Consider the following 9865-nt stretch of genomic DNA (forward strand, 5'->3'; position numbering starts at 1 on the left):
GTAGGGACATGGCCCTGTCCCAGCAGCTCTTCTGTTCTCACCCTTCTTCTTCCCGGCGACCCAGCCCCGCATGTACATTGACACAAACCCAGCAGTGACTGCCGTCTCCAAGGGCTAACTTTCTGCTGCCAAGGTCTATTGCTACCTTGAAGGACCAGGGCAACCACAGGAGAATTCTCAATATAAAGCTACCTCGGACATAAAGGCTGCTATCTCCCAACCCCATCTTCCATTGACTCACCCTCTGTGCCCCCCTCGCTGCAGCATGGACCCTCCCTGCTTCCTGCCAGCTCTCGGGAGTAGAATCCATTAAGGAGCATTGGCCTTCCATTCAAAAGTTACTTATGTCCCAGCCCACCTCCCTCCAAGCTGGGAAGCCTCTTCGGAGACCGGGGGACCCAACCAGCCAGTACCTTTATGCAGTTCTTCCCTTTAACAGCAGATTTGGAATTCCTGGCGCTTTGTCCCCTGGCCCAACATCTGTGTCCAGGAGAGGGCTGGAGGCCCACTGGGAGGACCATGTGGGCCAAGGCAATGGTTCCACCAGGTTTGATGAGCCAGTCAGAGCCATGCTAAGCTTGTCTATAGTGGAAGATGCTCTTCGCACAATGCGTTCCTGCACCCTGTTCTCACTCCCTCTTTTTCTCCTGGTCCCAGCCCATTGCAGCATGGATTGGGGGGACAGGGGAGAAGAGGAGTTGTAGCTCAGGGGATCACAGACAGCTCCCATCCCAGGAGACCAACGCCAGCTCAGGAGCCCTCCCAAACCCCACCATGACTAGAATGGCATCCCCCGGTGAAATACTGAGACCCCCCACACATACACAAACACACACACCCTCCTTCCCCCAGCCTCCTTTCCCCCTCCCCCCTCCCTCCAGCCTTTCCCAGCTGTTGCCAATTCCCAGCTGGTTTAGTGCCGACACCCTTTGCTGCATGGACTCCTTCTGCTATCGCACCCATTGTCTGTCGTTCCTACCCCCACCCTAGAGCACAGCCACTGGAGTGCTGGGCTGAGTCCTCCCAACTGAGCGCTTTTTCTGATGCCTCAGGCTTGGGGCGGGAAGGCTGGGAACTCCCTGGCTGAAAAGCAACACCTGAATCCTGCCTTGTGAAGGGAACCAGGAAATGGGCAGGAGAGACAGTCCATCCTTCTGGCCATATCACACTTCAAGGCACCAGGCCTGTTAGCAAATGCTTTTCAGTGGTCCAATTCCTCACCCCATCCATGCCCGGGGCAGCTTGGTGAAAAGCTCCTGACCCATAATGACCTACCTTCCTTCTTAGGAACAAAGCTCCAAGGCAGAGTCACCTGGCACTCTGGCTAGCTACACACCCAGCCCTCATCTGGCTTTTGGCAAGGTCTAAGTGGGCCTTCTGGGCTGACAAAAACACATAGACCCCCCAGCAGGCAAGCCAAAGAGAACAGAAAACGTTGCCCCTGGCCTGCTGGGATAGACGTTTCTTTCACGCCCACCTTGTCGCTCAACTAACCCTTTTTAAAAATCTTTTCCCTCTCCACCCTCTTCCTTTCCCATGATTCTAAGCAGAGCACTCAGCTCCAAGGAGTGGGTGGGGGGGGAACAGACCACAACAGGCTTTGAGATTCCAATTGAGTCCAATTATTTTGAATGAGTCTCATTTTGATGTCCTTGTAGCATAAGCGAGATGAATGGATGGTAACTCTGTAGCTCTGTAGTTAATGATATGCTGCTTAGACTGAAATAAAGCACAGTCCAGTGGGGTTTTGCCTGGTTGTTTCATATGGGGGTCTCTTATTAATCTGTGTGTCTTCATCCATCTGCAGGACACAGCTGGCCCTGGGCCCTGGTGCCATTGGCATTAAAGCCCTGGGATGTTTCTCATGGTCACGATGCCCCAAGCCAGAGCTAGCCATTTGCTCTCCTAATTTCATTTGTCCTGTATGTCCCACATGGCAGTGCTGATGCTTTCTGCTCCACTCCAGGTCTGTCACGGAGCATTCCAAGTCAGCAGCCGCAAAGGGCAGGTTCTGATTTATTGGGACAGGGAGACGCAGGGGATGGAAACAAGATCCCAGGTCTTTCCAGGACAGCTCTTCCCGCTTCCAAGCAGCTGCAGTGACTCCAGCCAGCGGGCTCTCTCTCCCCACACACCGCATGGCTCCGAGCTGATGGCAGGAGCACTGGTCTCTCCCCAAGCAAGGCCATGTTTTCTTCTTCAGTAAGCCTGGCAATGGGGTCTTTTCTAGGGAGCGGCTGTTGGGGCAGGGTGGTGCCTTGGGGTGGCCTGAGTTTTCCAGACTGGCCTCTGCGTTTGGAACCCTCCATTTTGGCAGGGCAGGGGTGTAGACCAGAGGTGGGCAAACTTTTTGGCGAGGGCCACATCGGGGTTACGAAAAGGTATGGAGGTCCGGGTAGGGAGGCCTGTGCCCCCCAAAACAGACTGGCCCCCCACCCCCTCCCACTTCCCGCCCCCTGACTGCCTCCCTCAGAGCCCAGCCCACCCGCTCCTTGTCCCCTGATTGCCTCCTGCCAGGACCTCCCCCCCTGCTGTCCCCCCTTGGACCCCCCCCACCTGCCCCCCCCACTCCCTGACCCTGACTGCCCCGACCCCTATCCACACCCCCACCCCCTGATAGGCCCCCGGGACGCCCACCCCCTATTCAACCTCCCCTTTCCCCATCCCCTGACCGCCCCACCCCCGAACCTCCACCCCATCCAACCGCCCCCCGACTGCCTCCCAGGACCCCCTGCCCCTTATCCAACCCCCCTGCTCTCTGCCCCTTACCATGCCGCTCAGAGTGGCAGGACTGGCTTATTAGAAAGGTGGGAGGTGGGCGGGCGCCAGCCGCACTGCCCGGCAGGAGCGGCTGGCCAGAGTGGTCCCCGCACGGCGGTGTGGCTGTGGGGGAGGGGCCGGGGCGAGCCTCCCCGGCCGGGAGCTCAGGGGCCAGGCAGGACAGTCCCACGGGCCGTAGTTTGCCCACCTCTGCCTTAGTGGCTGCTGCTGTGCCATTCACTCTGTACAGCTGCCCACTGCCACCACTGCCCTGCCGGGCCCTGCGCTGTCAGCCGCTCCACAGCCACCGACTCCACCACTGCCCTCTAGTGCAACCTCTGGGATGTTCTGAGGTCCCACCGCTTAACACAGCTCTCAGTGATTTCAACAGTTAGAGGGGGAGCCTCACTGCAGACTGGGCAGTTTTTTTCACCAGATACTGTCCCCATATCAGGCCTAAAGCTTAGCACTTAGACCTGACTAACACTGATTTCAGATTCAGTGATCCACAAGAGCTTCTCAATTAAATCTTAATCAGCTCTATTATTAAACAAGAAAAAATCAAATAGCAGATAGGACCCTTAAAGTAAAGTGAGTGCATGCATGCATGCGTACATGCATGCATACTCCCTGCCTCATCTCCACTGGCCTCTGGCACCCCGTCCCCTGCTTAGCAAGTGCAGTTCAGTTGGGGGTGAACCTCTGATTCAGGACATGCCAAGCTCAGTTCTGCTCCCCGTCATTCACACAAGGATAACAACCCCTGAACCCAATAACAAAGGGACTTGCCATCCAACCCCAGCCAAAAGTGATCATTTGGGCCAAGCGGCTCCATCATGCTGCGCACCTAGGCAGAGTGGGCATGTCTATGCATACAAGGGCGGTTCCTGAGGTCTTCTCCCCCAGCTCATCACTAGATGTCAGGAGAAAGCTCATTCAGACCCTGCTTACAGAGAGAAATGCTGAGAGTGCATTCATAGGATGAAAATGCAGGACAGCAGCGTAGCCTTTTGGTGAATGACTCAGTTCTAAGAGCAAGGACTGTGCTGTGATTGGTTCCTGCAGTTCTTCACAAACCAGCTCCGCACTGCCCACAAAACCTTACTGCAGGGGAGGGGCTTTCCAAGGGCACATTTGGCCTACCCTGATCACAGTCTGTCCCTGCAATATCATAGAATCATAGAATCATAGAATATCAGGGTTGGAAGGGACCTCAGGAGGTCATCTAGTCCAACACCCTGCTCAAAGCAGGACCAATCCCCAATTAAATCATCCCAGCCAGGGCTTTGTCAAGCCTGACCTTAAAAACTTCTAAGGAAGGAGATTCTACCACCTCCCTAGGTAACGCATTCCAGTGTTTCACCACCCTCCTAGTGAAAAAGTTTTTCCTAATATCCAACCTAAACCTCCCCCACTGCAACTTGAGACCATTACTCCTTGTCCTGTCGTCTTCTACCAATGAGAATAGTCTAGAACCATCCTCTCTGGAACCACCTCTCAGGTAGTTGAAAGCAGCTATCAAATCCCCCCTCATTCTTCTCTTCTGCAGACTAAACAATCCCAGTTCCCTCAGCCTCTCCTCATAAGTCATGTGTTCCAAACCCCTAATCATTTTTGTTGCCCTTCGCTGGACTCTCTCCAATTTCTCCACATCCTTCTTGTAGTGTGGGGCCCAAAACTGGACACAGTACTCCAGATGAGGCCTCACCAATGTCGAATAGAGGGGGACGATCACGTCCCTCGATCTGCTCGCTATGCCCCTACTTATACATCCCAAAATGCCATTGGCCTTCTTGGCAACAAGGGCACACTGCTGGCTCATATCCAGCTTCTCGTCCACTGTCACCCCTAGGTCCTTTTCCGCAGAACTGCTGCCTAGCCGTTCGGTCCCTAGTCTGTAGCTGTGCATTGGGTTCTTCCGTCCTAAGTGCAGGACCCTGCACTTATCCTTATTGAACCTCATCAGATTTCTTTTGGCCCAATCCTCCAATTTGTCTAGGTCCCTCTGTATCCTATCCCTGCCCTCCAGCGTATTTACCACTCCTCCCAGTTTAGTATCATCCGCAAATTTGCTGAGAGTGCAATCCACACCATCCTCCAGATCATTTATGAAGATATTGAACAAAACCGGCCCCAGGACCGACCCTTGGGGCACTCCACTTGACACCGGCTGCCAACTAGACATGGAGCAATTGATCACTACCCGTTGAGCCAGACAATCTAGCCAACTTACTACCCACCTTATAGTCCATTCATCCAGCCCATACGTCTTTAACTTGCTGACAAGAATACTGTGGGAGACCGTGTCAAAAGCTTTGCTAAAGTCAAGAAACAATACATCCACTGCTTTCCCTTCATCCACAGAACCAGTAATCTCATCATAGAAGGCGATTAGATTAGTCAGGCATGACCTTCCCTTGGTGAATCCATGCTGACTGTTCCTGATCACTTTCCTCTCATGTAAGTGCTTCAGGATTGATTCTTTGAGGACCTGCTCCATGATTTTTCTGGGGACTGAGGTGAGGCTGACTGGCCTGTTGTTCCCAGGATCCTCCTTCTTCCCTTTTTTAAAGATTGGCACTACATTAGCCTTTTTCCAGTCATCTGGGACTTCCGCCATTCGCCACGAGTTTTCAAAGATAATGGCCAATGGCTCTGCAATCACAGCCGCCAATTCCTTCAGCACTCTCGGATGCAACTCGTCCGGCCCCATGGACTTGTGCACGTCCAGCTTTTCTAAATAGTCCCTAACCACCTCTTTCTCCACAGAGGGCTGGCCATCTATTCCCCATGTTATGATGCCCAGCGCAGCAGTCTGGGAGCTGACCTTGTTAGTGAAGACAGAGGCAAAAAAAGCATTGAGTACATTAGCTTTTTCCACATCCTCTGTCACTAGGTTGCCTCCCTCATTCAGTAAGGGGCCCACACTTTCCTTGGCTTTCTTCTTGTTGCCAACATACCTGAAGAAACCCTTCTTGTTACTCTTGACATCTCTCACTAGCTGCAGCTCCAGGTGCGATTTGGCCCTCCTGATTTCATTCCTACATGCCCGAGCAATATTTTTATACTCTTCCCTGGACATATGTCCAACCTTCCACTTCTTGTAAGCTTCTTTTTTATGTTTAAGATCCGCTAGGATTTCACCGTTAAGCCAAGCTGGTCGCCTGCCATATTTACTATTCTTTCGACACATCGGGATGGTTTGTCCCTGTAACCTCAACAGGGATTCCTTGAAATACAGCCAGCTCTCCTGGACTCCTTTCCCCTTCATGTTAGTCCCCCAGGGGATCCTACCCATCCGTTCCCTGAGGGAGTCGAAGTCTGCTTTCCTGAAGTCCAGGGTCCGTATCCTGCTTCTTACCTTTCTTCCCTGTGTCAGGATCCTGAACTCAACCAACTCATGGTCACTGCCTCCCAGATTCCCATCCACTTTTGCTTCCCCTACTAATTCTTCCTGGTTTGTGAGCAGCAGGTCAAGAAAAGCTCCCCCCCTAGTTGGGCTACCCTGTCCTTTGGGCTGCACATTTCGACATAGGCCTGACAGACAGAGTTCTGGTTTTTAGTTTATACTTTTTCTATCTCCTTTAATTGGTGTTGGATCAGATTAGCAACAGGTACCAAAACTGTCCAGCAGTGATGGAAACATGCACAAGGTGTGAGCAGTCCACCAATGTCCCAAGCATTACAGCAGGGGCTCCCACTGCTTCTTCCACTGGGGGGGGTGAGGGCCAGCATGAGCAAGCAGCATCATAGAATCATCTAGTCCAATCCCCTGCTCAAAGCAGGACCAATCCCCAACTAAATCATCCCAGCCAGGGCTTTGTCAAGCCAGGCCTTAAAAACCTCTAAGGAAGGCGATTCCACCACCTCCCTAGGTAACGCATTCCAGTGTTTCACCACCCGCCTAGTGAAAATGTTTTTTCTAATATCCAACCTAAACCTCCCCCGCTGCAACTTGAGACCGTTACTCCTTGTCCTGTCATCTGCTTCCACTGAGAACAGTCTAGATCCATCCTCTTTGGAACCCCCTTTCAGATAGTTGAAAGCAGCTATCAAATCCCCCCTCATTCTTCTCTTCTGCAGACTAAACAATCCCAGTTCCCTCATCCTCTTCTCATAAGTCGTGCTCCAGCCCCCTAATAATTTTTCTTGCCCTCCACTAGACTCTTTTCAATTTTTCCACATCCTTCATGCAGTGTGGGGCCTAAAACTGGACACAGTACTCCAGATGAGGCCTCACCAATGCCGAGTAGAGGGGAATGATCACATTCCTTGATCTGCTGGCAATGCTCCTACTTATACAGTCCAAAATACCGTTAGCCTTCTTGGCAACAAGGGCACACTGTTGACTCATAGCCAGCTTCTCATCCACTGTAACCCCTAGGTCCTTTTCTGCAGAACTGCTGCCGAGCCATTCGGTCCCTAGTCTGTAGTGGTGCATGGGATTCTTCCGTCCTAAGTGCAGGACTCTGCACTTGTCCTTGTTGAACCTCATCAGATTTCTTTTGGCCCAATCCTCTTTTTTGTCTAGGTCCCTCTGTATCCTATCCCTACCCTCCAGCGTATCTACCACTCCTCCCAGTTTAGTGTCATCTGCAAACTTGCTGAGGGTGCTATCCACACCATCCTCCAGACCATTAATGAAGATATTGAACAAAACCGGCCCCAGGACCGACCCTTGGGGCACTCCGCTTGATACCGGCTGCCAACTAGACATCACCCCCGGAGCTGCCCTGTGTCTGCCCTGGCTGGGCACCACCCCCACACGGCAGGAAGGTGCAGGTGGGAATCCAATGCATCCAGCAATGAAGATGGCGCCTTGCAGCCAGTGGGGAGCCAGAAGCTGGAACTGCGGTGTCCAGCCGATACAGAGTCTGCCAGTCCAGGTGGATGTTATCCTCTCTCCTGGGTCGGATCAGCCACTCCTCGGGGGGCAGTTGGAGGTTAGCATCCATCACCACCCGAGCACCCACATGTAGTAGCGTGGGGGGGGGGCAGGCAGAAATGTGTAGGAGCAGGGGCTAAGGCTGCAGCAAGTGCCTACAGTCAAACCTGACTTTAAGGGGCTGGCTACACTGACGCCTTAGCCCCCGCTCCTACACATTTCTGCCTCCCCCCCACACACACGCTACTACATGTGTGTGCACATGCCCATGGCCACCCCCGCCCGGCATGTGCTTACTTAGGGCGAGTCTACACTGGGAACATTAAAGTGCTGCCTTGTGTAGTCACGGCAGAGCGCTGGCAGAGAGCTCTCCCAGCACTCTAAAAACCACCTCCACGAGAGGCACGGCTCCCAGCGCCCGGGCACGGCTCCCAGCGCCCGGGCACGGCTCCCAGCGCCCGGGCACGGCTCCCAGCGCCCGGGCACGGCTCCCAGTGCCCAGGCACGGCTCCCAGCGCCCGGGCACTGTCTACACTGGCGCTTGACAGCGCTGAAACTTGCTGCACTTGTGGGGGGGTGTTTTTTCATACCCCTAAGCGAGAAAATTGCAGCGCTGTAAAGTGCCCGTGTAGACAAGCCCTTATACTTTGAAGCCATGCATGTTTGGATGGGTGTAAGAACCCAGGCTCTGCTTCAGCTTGGGCTGCAACCCACCCACTCTGCAGTGAGGATGCAGGCAAAATCAGTGGAGTGATCACACTGTCACAGTGCCCCCAGGGCAGCCGGTTCTCCTGGAGATGGCAGGGAAAGGACCCTGGAGTGGTACAGCACAGAGACCCCTGGGCCAGGGGGAAACATAACCACCATTTCCACCACAGCCTTCAGCTGGTGATTCTTGAAGGCTGGTAGGGTAGGTGGTGTGGAAGGAGCCATGTTCCCTCGAGCAAAGGATGCTGTAGGGTACAGGTGGCCAAAGAGCAGCCTGCATGTGTCGCACCACTGTGCCCATCTGAGTGGCAGTGAAGTGAAGTGAGCTGTAGCTCACGAAAGCTTATGCTCAAATAAATTTGTTAGTCTCTAAGGTGCCACAAGTACTCCTTTTTTAGATTATCCTGAAAGCATTCCCAGGCACTCCAGTTAAAAGATAGGAAACAAAGTGTAGGAATAAATGGTCCATTTTCAGAATGGAGAGAAGTAAATAGTGGTGTTCTCCACCACCATCACTTGGCCCTGAAGGGCTTATACTGGTCTGGGACCAATGCTGTTCAGATTCATAAATCATCTGCAAAAAGGGTAAACAGTGAGGTGGCAAAGTTTGCAGATGATACAGAATTATTCAAGGTAGTTAAGTCCAAACCAGACTGCAAAGAGTTACAAAGGGATCTCACAAAACTGGGTGACTTGGCAACAGAATGGCAGATGAAATTCAATGTTAAATGCAAAGCAATGCACATGGCAAAATATAATCCCAACAACACATATAAAATGATGGTGCCTAAATAAGCTGTTACCCATCAAGAAAGAGATCTTGGAGTCATTTGTGGTACTCTGGAAGCGCTATGTTTCCAGAGCTCTGCAAATTCATAAGAATCCTTCTTACTCTGCCTGTATCACCCTGAATTGTAGCATGCTCACTCTCCTGCTTCAAAAGATTTAAAAATTCTCTCCAGTCATCAGGGAGACACACACAACTGAATAATGTAGCTGTCCTTAACGTGCACCAAAATAATACCAGGGAACCTAGATGTCAATAAGGTTGCTGAGAGTTTCATCCAGAAAACTACAGTGAGACATTATGTCTTTAAAGTGGGACGTTCGTGAAGACAGCTTGTGATTGCAATGATCTTAATATACTGTAATTCATGATAATGTAATTATGTAGTTCATATCAATTTAATCATTATTAAAATAGTAAAGATACCAGTGATAGACATATTCAATAACTAGAATATGAAAGAGGTATATAAATATGCTGAAAATAGCCTCCCCGCAAAACTGGCAGAGTGCCCCCCCAAACACACACACCTCTTCAAAAGCACCCACCAGCAAAAACAAAAGTCAACACCTATGAGCGGGATCCCTAGTGTGCGATGTGACTCGTGCCAGGGAATTTAATGGGACGGTTCAAGTGCTTAAAGCTTCACACGCCGGCTGAACTGGGACCCTAGGGAAGGCCTGGGCACAGGGCTGTGCGTTTGCCTAAGGTGGGGCAGGGGCTGA

Source organism: Lepidochelys olivacea (genome assembly GCF_965140295.1).
Source record: "Lepidochelys olivacea isolate rLepOli2 genome assembly, chromosome: 10".
Lineage (NCBI taxonomy): Eukaryota > Metazoa > Chordata > Testudines > Cheloniidae > Lepidochelys > Lepidochelys olivacea.